Source organism: Heteronotia binoei, chromosome 11 (assembly GCF_032191835.1).
Source record: "Heteronotia binoei isolate CCM8104 ecotype False Entrance Well chromosome 11, APGP_CSIRO_Hbin_v1, whole genome shotgun sequence".
Lineage (NCBI taxonomy): Eukaryota > Metazoa > Chordata > Lepidosauria > Squamata > Gekkonidae > Heteronotia > Heteronotia binoei.
This window is the reverse complement of record NC_083233.1, coordinates 12,502,434-12,513,732: the sequence shown is the minus strand read 5'-3', so window position 1 is coordinate 12,513,732 and position 11,299 is coordinate 12,502,434. Positions and strand designations below refer to the sequence as shown.

The window sequence follows — 11,299 nt, the reverse complement described above, 5'->3', positions numbered from 1 at the left end:
TAACCCCTGGAAGTCAGGGGCAATGCTCCCACAGCCCTCCCCCCTCCCACTGAGATTACAGGCCTGGCAAACACCATGTTGAGGGAGAAAGCTCTGCTCAAAAGCAGGGAATGCTTCTTTCATCTTTAGAAATATATCACCAGTCGGTGGGAATTTTTCTCTGCTGGAAATAATATCTGTGCCATGGTAAATTTTTTAAAAATACTGCACTGTGTGCCCCATTGAAAAGACTGGGGGGGGGGGGGGTCGCCAGGCTATTTTAGGGCACGCACCAGGAAATCTTTGGAGCAGGAGAGTAACTCCCCCCCCCCCGCACTGATCCCTCTGGCTCCACCGCGGATCCTCCAGGCCCTGAGTGAAGGGGCTGGGCAGGGGAGAAAAGGCTTTGCTGCTGCCGTGTCTGTTGCAAACCCTGGTCAGTTTCAGGAAGCCCCCCCCCCCAAGTTCTCTTGTGTTCCCTTCCCATTTCCTGCAAAAGCTTGCAACCCCCCTCCCCGCTTGCTTGGGATTGTTGTGGCTGTGCTTTTGAGATCCTCCTGGGACTCCTCCCCGTTTTCCCCAGAGCCAATCACACAGCAAAGAATCCCCCAGGACTCGCCCATGAGGACAACAGGGCTCCGCAGCTGCACTTAGTGATTCTTCCTATAATTTTTATTATATACGTAATTAGGAAAAGGGTACAGAAAAAAGAAAGGGGGAGGAGTGTGAAAATGGTCATTGATAACCAGACGTTTTAACATTTGTTGAGATGCATTTTTCTTCTCAGCTCAGTGGTGCTTTGAGAACAAAGGAAGGAACGGAGCTGTGGTGAGATGTCGGAGCAGTGCTGAGGTGTCGGAGCGGTGGTGAGATGTCGGAGCGGTACTGAGGTGCTGGAGCACTGCTGAGGTGTCGGAGCGGTGGTGAGATGTCAGAGCAGTGCTGAGGTGTCGGAGCGGTGGTGAGATGTCGGAGCAGTGCTGAGGTGTCGGAGCAGTGCTGAGGTGTCGGAGCGGTGGTGAGATGTTGAAGCGGTGCTGAGGTGTTAGAGCGGTGGTGAGGTGTCGGAGCGGTGGTGAGATGTCGGAGCAGTACTGAGGTGTCGGAGCGGTGGTGAGATGTTGAAGCGGTGCTGAGGTGTCGGAGCGGTGGTGAGGTGTTGGCAGCGACGGCTGCAATAGAGGTGAGGGAAGCGGAGGGGCACAACTCTCGCTGAAGTCCGTGCATGCGCTTCTCAAACTACTATCTCCCGAAGCTGTTCCTCTCCGCAACTGTTGGGGTCTTGACCTTGAGGTTCTCATAGACGAAGGACGATTCATCATCAGCCCCTGGTGAAGGGGACCTGGGTTTCTCTGTTGGAAGGTATCTGATATTCAAGTATTCCCGCTCTTTCCATGTGTTTCTCTGTTCCTCCTCTAGCCGCTTCTGTTCGGTGGTGATGTTCAGGGCCGGCCCTGCCACTAGCCAAAGTTGGGGATTGCCTAGGGCGCGGGGAGGTAGGGGGTGCCGAATTGGGCTCCCCCCTCCCTCCCTCGGCAAACATCGATATTCCGAGGACAATCCAGATGGTGTGGAGGCAGGGGTCTGCAATGGTACAGACCGAAGCACAGTACAAGTTTGTCTACGTGGCCGTGCAGCAATACATCGTCAGGGTGGCCAAAGGGCGAATGGTGCCCTTGGCAAACTCCCGAGCCTGCCCTCCATAACGCCCCACCTCCCCTCGGCTTCCCCCCCTCGGCCATGCCTCCTCCTCCTACCCTTCCCTCCCTGGTCAATTTCAGTGCCGGAGAGCCAGCGTTCGAGCCCCACACTCCCCAGCAGGCCATCTAAAGCCGACCCCCACCCCGTTGCCACCGCCGCCCACCTGATAAAGATTGCAAACGCGAAAGACTTACTCAAAGTCAGTGCTGTGGGGCCGGCTGGCCTGCTGCAGCAGGAAGGAAAGGGCATCCGCCACCACCACCGCCACCTCCCACTTCCTGGAGGGGAAGGAAGTGGGAGGAGGGAGCGGCAGCATGGGCCCTTTCCTTCCTGCTGTGGCCTGTCAGCTGGCTGGCCCCACAGTGCTGACTTTGAGTGAGTCTTAGGCGTTCGTAGTCTTTATCAGATGTTTGGCATGGCGGCAGCGGGGGGGCGGCTTTAGATGGCCCACCAGGGAGTGTGACGCTCGAGCACCGTCTCCCCGGCACTGAAATTGACCTGGGAGGGAAGGGTGGGAGGAGGTGTGGCCAAGGGAGGGATCCGGGGGGAGGCGGGGCACTGTGGAGGGCGGGCTTCGGAGTTTGCCTCGGGCACCATTTGCCCTTGGGCGCCCCTAGCGATGTATTGCTGCACAGCCATATAGACAAACTTGGACTGTGCTTCGGTCTGTACCATTGCAGAGCCCTGCCTCTGGATTGTCTTGGGAATATCGATGTCGCAATTCAAGCCTTGCCTGTAAATGGTGTCCATCAAGATGTCTATCACGATGACGGTGCCAGTTTGTCCGATTCCAGCACTGCAGTGTACGACAATCGGCCCAGTATCTGCAAAGCTTTGCTGAACTTGGTTGACTTGGTCCAGAAAGTGCAGGATGCCTCCTGGCTCGTTGGGAATCCCATGGTCCGACTAGCTGAAGAACTGGAAGTGCTTGAACCGTCAGGGTCGCTCCTCCCTGTCCATATTCTCAATATAATTGGCATTGATGTAATCGGAACGGGGGGCACTCTCATCCACGTCTTGGGGAGCCACTCACGTTGTGTCAAAGGGAAGGATATTTTTGTAGCGATTCTTCCCGTTGTTTCCCATACACTGCCCTTATTCCCGAGGATAGAGGAGTTTACACTCCTGTTGCTGCAACCTCTCAAACTCTTCCCAGAGTCCTTGCTTGGACTTCTCGCTTTGGTCGGCTGTTTTGTTCAGCTCCTTCTCTCAGTTGTCAATGTTGGCTGCATTGATCCTTGTGGTGCTGAAAGGCTGTTTCAGATGCACCACAGCCCCAGACTTTCCCACCATGGGGTTCTTCGTGTAATGCTCCACCAAGTCTGTGAGGGTGTCAAAGTGCTCACCACCTCTGACATCGTACTTCCCATCCGGCTGATACCGGATCATTATGTGGGTCAGACGGGGCTTCCGGTCCCCTGTGTCAGTCTTGTCCTCATTCATCAGCACCGACAAGACAAAGTTCCCCCATTTGCTTTGGCTCTCCCAGACCAGGAAACTCCCTGGTTTGCCTTTGGACGTCAGGAGCTCCTCGGCTTCTTTGACTGTCAACAGGCCATGGTACCATCAATCCAAGGTAGGATCCTGGCAATTGAGGGGGTATTTCCGCTCTATGATGTTGCTGTTCTCCTCCCGCAGTAGACGCTGATGTTCGGTGCAATACTGGAACAGCTCACCATAGAGGTCGTAGAAGTTCCCCATATTCTGGATCTTGATGTGGGTCACCTCGTCATTCCTCCTGATGAACAACGGGAAGTCTCCCCATTTGCTTTGGCTCTCCCATACCAGGAAACTCCCTGGTTTGCCTTTGGACGTCAGGAGCTCGGCTTCTTTGCCTGTCAAGTGGCCATTGTACCACCTTTCCGAGGCAGGATCCTGGCAATTGAGTGGGTATTTCAGCTCTATGATATTGCTGTTCTTCTCCGGCAGCAGAACCTACTGTTCGGTGTAATGCTGGACCAGCTCACCATAGAGGTCGTAGAAGTTCCGGACATTCTGTATCTTTATGTAAGTCACCTCCTCTTTCCTCCTAACTGACAAAGTAAAGTCCCCCCATTTGCTTTGGCTTTCCCAGGCCAGAAAACTCCATGGTTTGCCTTAGGACGTCAGGAGCTCCTCGGCTTCCTTGCATGTCAAGTGGCCATTGTAAAACCTTTCCAAGACAGGATTCTGGAAATTGAGGGAGTATTTCAGCTCTATGATATTGCTGTTCTTCTCCCGCAGCAGAGGCTGCTGTTGGGTCTAATACTGGACCAGCTCAGGCAAAGTGGCAAACTTCTCACCATAGAGGTCGTAGTAGTTCCCCATATTCTGGATCTTGATGTGGGTCACCTCGTCTTTCCTCCTGATGGACAAAGAGAAGTCCCCCCATTTGCTTTGGCTCTTCCAGACCAGGAAACTCCCTGGTTTGCCTTTGGACGTCAGGAGCTCCTCGGCTTCCTTGCATGTCAAGTGGCCATTGTAAAACCTTTCCAAGGCAGGATTCTGGAAATTGAGGGGGTATTTCAGCTCTATGATATTGCTGTTCTTTTCCCGCAGCAGAGTCTGCTGTTCGGTGTAGTACTGGACCAGCTCAGGCAAAGTGCCAAACTTCTCACCATAGAGGTCGTAGTAGTTCCCCATATTCTGGATCTTGATGTGGGTCACCTCGTCATTCCTCCTGATGGACAAAGTGCAATCTCCCCATTTGCTTTGGCTATCCCAGACCAGGAAACTCCCTGGTTTGCCTTTGGACGTCAGGAGCTGTTCGGCTTCTTTGCCTTTCGACCGGCCATTGTAACACCTTCCCGAGGTAGGATCCTGGCAATTGAGTGGGTATTTCAGCTCTATGATGTTGCTGCTCTTCTCCGGCAGCTGACCCTACTGTTCGGTGTAATGCTGGACCAGCTCACCATAGAGGTCGTAGAAGTTCCCCACGTTGTATATGGTGATGTGGGTCACCTACTCTCTCCTCCCAATGGACAAAGTCTCTTCTTTGGCTTTGGTCTCCCAGACCAGGAAACTCCCTGGTTTCCCTTTGGACATCAGGAGCCTCTCGGCCTCTTTGCCTGTCAAGTGGCCATTGCACCACCTTTCCAAGGCAGGATTCTGGTAATTGAGGGGGTATTTCAGCTCTATGATATTGCTGTTCTTCCCCGCAGCAGAGTCTGCTGTTCAGTATAGTACTGGACCAGCTCAGGCAAAGTGGCAAACTTCTCACCATAGAGGTCGTAGTAGTTCCCCATATTCTGGATCTTGATGTGGGTCACCTCGTCATTCCTACTGATGGACAAAGTGAAGTTCCCAGTTTTGCTTTGGCTCTCCCAGACCTGGAAACTCCCTGGTTTGCCTTTGGACGTCAGGAGCCCCTCGGCCTCTTTGCCTGTCAAGTGGCCATTGCACCACCTTTGCAAGGCAAGATTCTGGCATTTGAGGGGGTATTTCAGCTCTATGATATTGCTGTTCTTCTCCTGCAGCAGAGGCTGCTGTTCAGTATAGCACTGGACCAGCTCAGGCAAAGTGGCAAACTTCTCACCATAGAGGTCGTAGTAGTTCCCCATATTCTGGATCTTGATGTGGGTCACCTCGTCATTCCTCCTGATGGACAAAGTGAAGTCCCCCCATTTGCTTTGGCTCTCCCAGACCAGGAAACTCCCTGGTTTGCCTTTTTACGTCAGGAGCTCCTCGACTTCTTCGCCTGTCAATTGGCCATTGTACCACCTTTCCAAGGCAGGATTCTGGCAATTAAGGGGGTATTTCAGCTCTATGATATTGCTGTTCCTCTCCCGCAGCAGAACCTGCTGTTTGGTGTAATAATGGACCAGCTCTGGCAAAGTGGCAAACTTCTCACCATAGAGGTCATAGTAGTTCCCCATATTCTGGATCTTGATGGGGGTCACCTCGCCATTCCTCCCGATGGACAAAGTGTCGTCTCCCCATTTGCTTTGGCTCTCCCCTAACAGGAACCCACCTAGTTTCCATTTGGAAGTCAGGAGCTGTTCGGCTTCTTTGCCTTTCAAGCGGCCATTGTAACACCTTTCCGAGGTAGGATCCCGGCAATTCAGTGGGTATTTCAGCTCTATGATGTTGCTGTTCTTTTCCCTCAGCAGACGCTGCTGTTCGGTGTAGTACTGGTCCAGCTCAGGCAAAGTGGCACACTTCTAAGTAAAGAGGTCGTAGTAGTTCCCCATATTCTGGATCTTGATGTGGGTCACCTCGTCATTCCTCCTGATGGACAAAGAGAAGTCCCCCCATTTGCTTTGGCTCTCCCAGACCAGGAAACTCCCTGGTTTGCCGTTGGACGTCAGGAGCTCCTCGACTTCTTTGCCTGTCAAGCAGCCATTGTACCACCTTTCCAAGGCAGGATTCTGGCAACTGAGGGGGTATTTCAGCTCTATGATATTGCTGTTCTTCTCCCGCAGCAGAGGCTGCTGTTCGGTGTAGTTCTCGACCAGCTCAGGCAAAGTGGCAGACTTCTCACCATAGAGGTCGTAGTAGTTCCCCATATTCTGGATCTTGATGCGGGTCACCTCGTCATTCCTCCGGATGGACAAAGGGAAGTCTCCCCATTTGCTTTGGCTCTCCCATACAAGGAAACTCCCTGGTTTGCCTTTGGACTTCAGGAGTTTGGCTTCATTGCCTGTCAAGTGGCCATTGTACCACCTTTCCGAGGTAGGATCCTGGCAATTGAGTGGGTATTTCAGCTCTATGATGTTGCTGTTCTTCTCCGGCAGCAGACCCTACTGTTCGGTGTTATACTGGACCAGCTAACCATAGAGGTCGTAGAAGTTCCAGACATTATATATCTTGATGTGGGTCACCTCCTCTTTCCTCCCGATGGACAAAGTGTAGTCTCTTCTTTTGGTTTGGTCTCCCAGACCAGGAAACTCCCTGGTTTGCCTGTGGATGTCAGGAGCCTCTTGGCCTCTTTGCCTGTCAAGTGGCCATTGCACCACCTTTCCAAGGCAGGATTCTGGTAATTGAGGGGGTATTTCAGCTCTATGATATTGCTGTTCTTCTCCAGCAGCAGACGCTGCTGTTTGGTGTAGTACTGGACCAGCTGAGGCAAAATGGCAAACTTCTCACCATAGAGGTTGTAGTAGTTCCCCATATTCTGGATCTTGATGTGGGTCACCTTGTCATTCCTCCTGATGGACAAAGTGTAGTCTCCCCATTTGCTTTGGCTCTCCCCTAACAGGAACCTCCCTAGTTTGCTTTTGGAAGTCAGGAGCTGTTCGGCTTCTTTGCCTTTCAAGCGGCCATTGTAACACCTTTCCGAGGTAGGATCCCGGCAATTCAGTGGGTATTTCAGCTCTATGATGTTGCTGTTCTTTTCCCTCAGCAGACGCTGCTGTTCGGTGTACTACTGGTCCAGCTCAGGCAAAGTGGCAAACTTCTCACCATAGAGGTCGTAGTAGTTCCCCACGTTGTATATCGTGATGTGGGTCACTTCATCATTCCTCCTGATGGACAAAGTGAAGTCCCCCCATTTGCTTTGGTCTCCCAGTCCAGGAAACTCCCCATTTGCTTCGACTCTCCCAGACCAGGAAACTCCCTGGTTTGCCTTTGGACGTCAGGAGCTGTTGGGCTTCTTTGCCTTTCAAGCGGCCATTGTAACACCTTTCCGCAGCAGGATCCTGGCAATTGAGTGGGTATTTCAGCTCTATGCTGTTGCTGTTCTTCTCCAGCAGTAGACCGTACTGTTCGGTGTAATGCTGGACCAGCTCACCATAGAGGTCGTAGAAGTTCCCCACGTTGTATATGGTGATGTGGGTCACCTACTCTCTCCTCCCAAAGGACAAAGTCTCTTCTTTGGCTTTGGTCTCCCAGACCAGGAAACTCCCTGGTTTCCCTTTGGACATCAGGAGCCTCTCGGCCTCTTTGCCTGTCAAGTGGGCATTGCACCACCTTTCCAAGGCAGGATTCTGGCAATTGAGGGGGTATTTCAGCTCAATGATATTGCTGTTCTTCTCCCGCAGCAGAGGCTGCTGTTCGGTATAGTACTGGACCAGCTCAGGCAAAGTGGCAAACTTCTAACTATAGAGGTCGTACTAGTTCCCCATATTCTGGATCTTGATGTGGGTCACCTACTCTTTACTCCTGATGGACACAGTTAAGTCCCTTCTTTTGCTTTGGTCTCCCAGACCAGGAAACTCCCTGGTTTGCCTTTGGACGTAAGGAGGCCCTCGACCTCTTTGCCTGTCAAGTGGCCATTGCACCACCTTTCCAAGGCAGGATTCTGGCAATTGAGTGGGTATTTCAGCTCTATGATATTGCTGTTCTTTTCCCTCAGCAGATGCTGCTGTTCGGTGTAGTACTGGACCAGCTCAGGCAAAGTGCCAAACTTCTCACCATAGAGGTCGTAGTAGTTCCCCATATTCTGGATCTTGATGTGGGTCACCTCGTCATTCCTCCTGATGGACAAAGTGTAGTCTCCCCATTTGCTTTTGCTATCCCAGACCAGGAAACTCCCTGGTTTGCCTTTGGACGTCAGGAGCCCCTCAGCTTCTTTGCCTGTCAAGCGGCCATTGTACCACCTTTCCGAGGTAGGATCCTGGCAATTGAGTGGGTATTTCAGCTCTATGATGTTGCTGTTCTTCTCCGGCAGGAGATCCTACTGTTCGGTGTAATGCTGGACCAGCTCACCATAGAGGTCGTAGAAGTTCCCCACGTTTTATATCGTGATGTGGGTCACCTCATCATTCCTCCTGATGGACAAAGTGAAGTCCCCCCATTTGCTTTGGTCTCCCAGTCCAGGAAACTCCCTGGTTTGCCTTTGGACGTCAGGAGCCCTTCAGCTTCTTTGCCTGTCAAGTGGCCATGGCACCACCTTTCCAAGGCAGGATTCTTGCAATTGAGAGGGCATTTCAGCTCTATGATATTGCTGTTCCTCTCCCGCAGCAGACGCTGCTGTTTGGTGTAACACTGGACCAGCCCTGGCAAAGTGGTAAACTTCTCACCATAGAGGTCGTAGTAGTTCCCCATATTCTGAATCTTGATGTGGGTCACCTCGTCATTCCTCCTGATGGACAACGTGAAGTCCCCTCATTTGCTTTGGCTCTCCCAAACCAGGAAACTCCCTGATTTGCCTTTGGATGTCAGGTGCCCCTCGGCTTCTCTGCTTTTCAAGCGGCCATTGTACCATCTTTCCAAGGCAGGGTTCTAGCAATTGAGTGGGTATTTCAGCCCTATGATGTTGGTGTTCTTCTCCGGCAGCAGCCCCTACTGTTCGGTGTTATGCTGGACCAGCTCACCATAGAGGTCGTAGAAGTTCCGGACATTCTATATCTTTATGTAGGTCACCTCCTCTTTCCTCCTAACTGACAAAGTAAAGTCCCCCCATTTGCTTTGGCTCTCCCAGGCCAGAAAACTCCATGGTTTGCCTTAGGACGTCAGGAGCTCATCGGCTTCGTTGCCTGTCAAGTGGCCATTGTAAAACCTTTCCAAGGCAGGATTCTGGCAATTGAGGGGGTATTTCAGCTGTATGATATTGCTGTTCTTCTCCCGCAGCAGAGGCTGCTGTTGGGTCTAATACTGGACCAGCTCAGGCAAAGTGGCAAACTTCTCACCATAGAGGTCGTAGTAGTTCCGCATATTCTGGATCTTGATGTGGGTCACCTCGTCTTTCCTCCTGATGGACAAAGAGAAGTCCCCCCATTTGCTTTGGCTCTCCCAGACCAGGAAACTCCCGAGTTTGCCTTTGGACGTCAGGAGCTCCTTGACTTCTTTGCCTGTCAAGTGGCCATTGTAAAACCTTTCCAAGGCAGGATTCTGGAAATTGAGGGGGTATTTCAGCTCTATGATATTGCTGTTCTTTTCCCGCAGCAGAGTCTGCTGTTCGGTGTAGTACTGGACCAGCTCAGGCAAAGTGGCAAACTTCTCACCATAGAGGTCGTAGTCGTTCCCCATATTCTGGATCTTGATGTGGGTCACCTCGTCATTCCTCCTGATGGACAAAGTGCAGTCTCCCCATTTGCTTTGGCTATCCCAGACCAGGAAACTCCCTGGTTTGCCTTTGGACGTCAGGAGCTGTTCGGCTTCTTTGCCTTTCGACCGGCCATTGTAACACCTTCCCGAAACAGGATCCTTGCAATTGAGTGGGTATTTCAGCTCTATGATGTTGCTGTTCTTCTCCGGCAGCAGACCCTACTGTTCGGTGTAATGCTGGACCAGCTCACCATAGAGGTCGTAGAAGTTCCCCACGTTGTATATCGTGATGTGGGTCACCTCCTCTTTCCTCCTGATGGACACAGTTAAGTCCCTTCTTTTGCTTTGGTCTCCCAGAGTAGGAAACTCCCTGGTTTGCCTTTGGACGTCAGGAGCTCCTCAGCTTCTTTGCCTGTCAATTGGCGATTATACCACCTTTCGACGTAGGATGCCAGCAATTGAGTGGGTATTTCACCTCTATGATGTTGCTGTTCTTCTCCCACAGCAGACGCTGCTGTTTGGTGTAATACTGGTCCAGCTCAGGCAAAGTGGCAAACTTCTAACTATAGAGGTCGTAGTAGTTCCCCATATTCTGGATCTTGATGTGGGTCACCTCGTCATTCCTCCTGATGGACAAAGTGAAGTCCCTCCATTTGCTTTGGCTCTACCAGACCAGGAAACTCCCTGGTTTGCCTTTGGACGTCAGGAGCTCCTCGACTTCTTTGCCTGTCAAGCAGCCATTGTACCACCTTTCCAAGGCAGGATTCTGGCAACTGAGGGGGTATTTCAGCTCTATGATATTGCTGTTCTTCTCCCGCAGCAGAGGCTGCTGTTCGGTGTAGTTCTCGACCAGCTCAGGCAAAGTGGCAGACTTCTCACCATAGAGGTCGTAGTAGTTCCCCATATTCTGGATCTTGATGTGGGTCACCTCGTCATTCCTCCTGATGGACAAAGGGAAGTCTCCCCATTTGCTTTGGCTCTCCCGTACAAGGAAACTCCCTGGTTTGCCTTTGGACGTCAGGAGCTCGGGTTCTTTGCCTGTCAAGTGGCCATTGTACCACCTTTCCGAGGTAGGATCCTGGCAATTGAGTGGGTATTTCACCTCTATGATGTTGCTGTTCTTCTCCGGCAGCAGACCCTACTGTTCGGTGTTATGCTGGACCAGCTAACCATGGAGGTTGTAGAAGTTGCAGACATTCTATATCTTGATGTGGGTCACCTACTCTTTCCTCCCGATGGACAAAGTGTAGTCTCCCCATTTGCTTTGGTCTCCCAGACCAGGAAACTCCCTGGTTTGCCTTTGGATGTCAGGAGCTTCTTGGCCTCTTTGCCTGTCAAGTGGCCATTGAACCACCTTTCCAAGGCAGGATTCTGGTAATTGAGGGGGTATTTCAGCTCTATGATATTGCTGTTCTTCTCCCGCAGCAGAGTCTGCTGTTCGGTGTAGTATTGGACCAGCTCAGGCAAAGTGGCAAACTTCTCACCATAGAAGTCGTAGTAGTTCCCCATATTCTGGATCCTGATGTGGGTCACCTTGTCATTCCTCCTGATGGACAAAGTGTAGTCTCCCCATTTGCTTTGGCTATCCCAGACCAGGAAACTCCCTGGTTTGCCTTTGGACGTCAGGAGCTGTTCGGCTTCTTTGCCTTTCGACCGGCCATTGTAACACCTTTCCGTGGCAGGATCCTGGCAATTGAGTGGGTATTTCAGCTCT

The 11,299-nt window shown here is 51.8% G+C and overlaps 3 pseudogenes; all 3 read right to left on the bottom strand.

Moving 5' to 3' along the window:
• Nucleotides 1–1,221: 1,221 nt before the first annotated feature.
• On the bottom strand, nt 1,222–8,939 carry LOC132578947 (tyrosine-protein phosphatase non-receptor type 11-like; annotated as a pseudogene).
• A 103-nt stretch (nt 8,940–9,042) lies between these two features.
• Nucleotides 9,043–10,174, bottom strand: LOC132578946 (tyrosine-protein phosphatase corkscrew-like; annotated as a pseudogene).
• Nucleotides 10,175–10,201: 27 nt separating this feature from the next.
• Nucleotides 10,202–11,094, bottom strand: LOC132578945 (tyrosine-protein phosphatase non-receptor type 11-like; annotated as a pseudogene).
• Nucleotides 11,095–11,299: the final 205 nt, after the last annotated feature.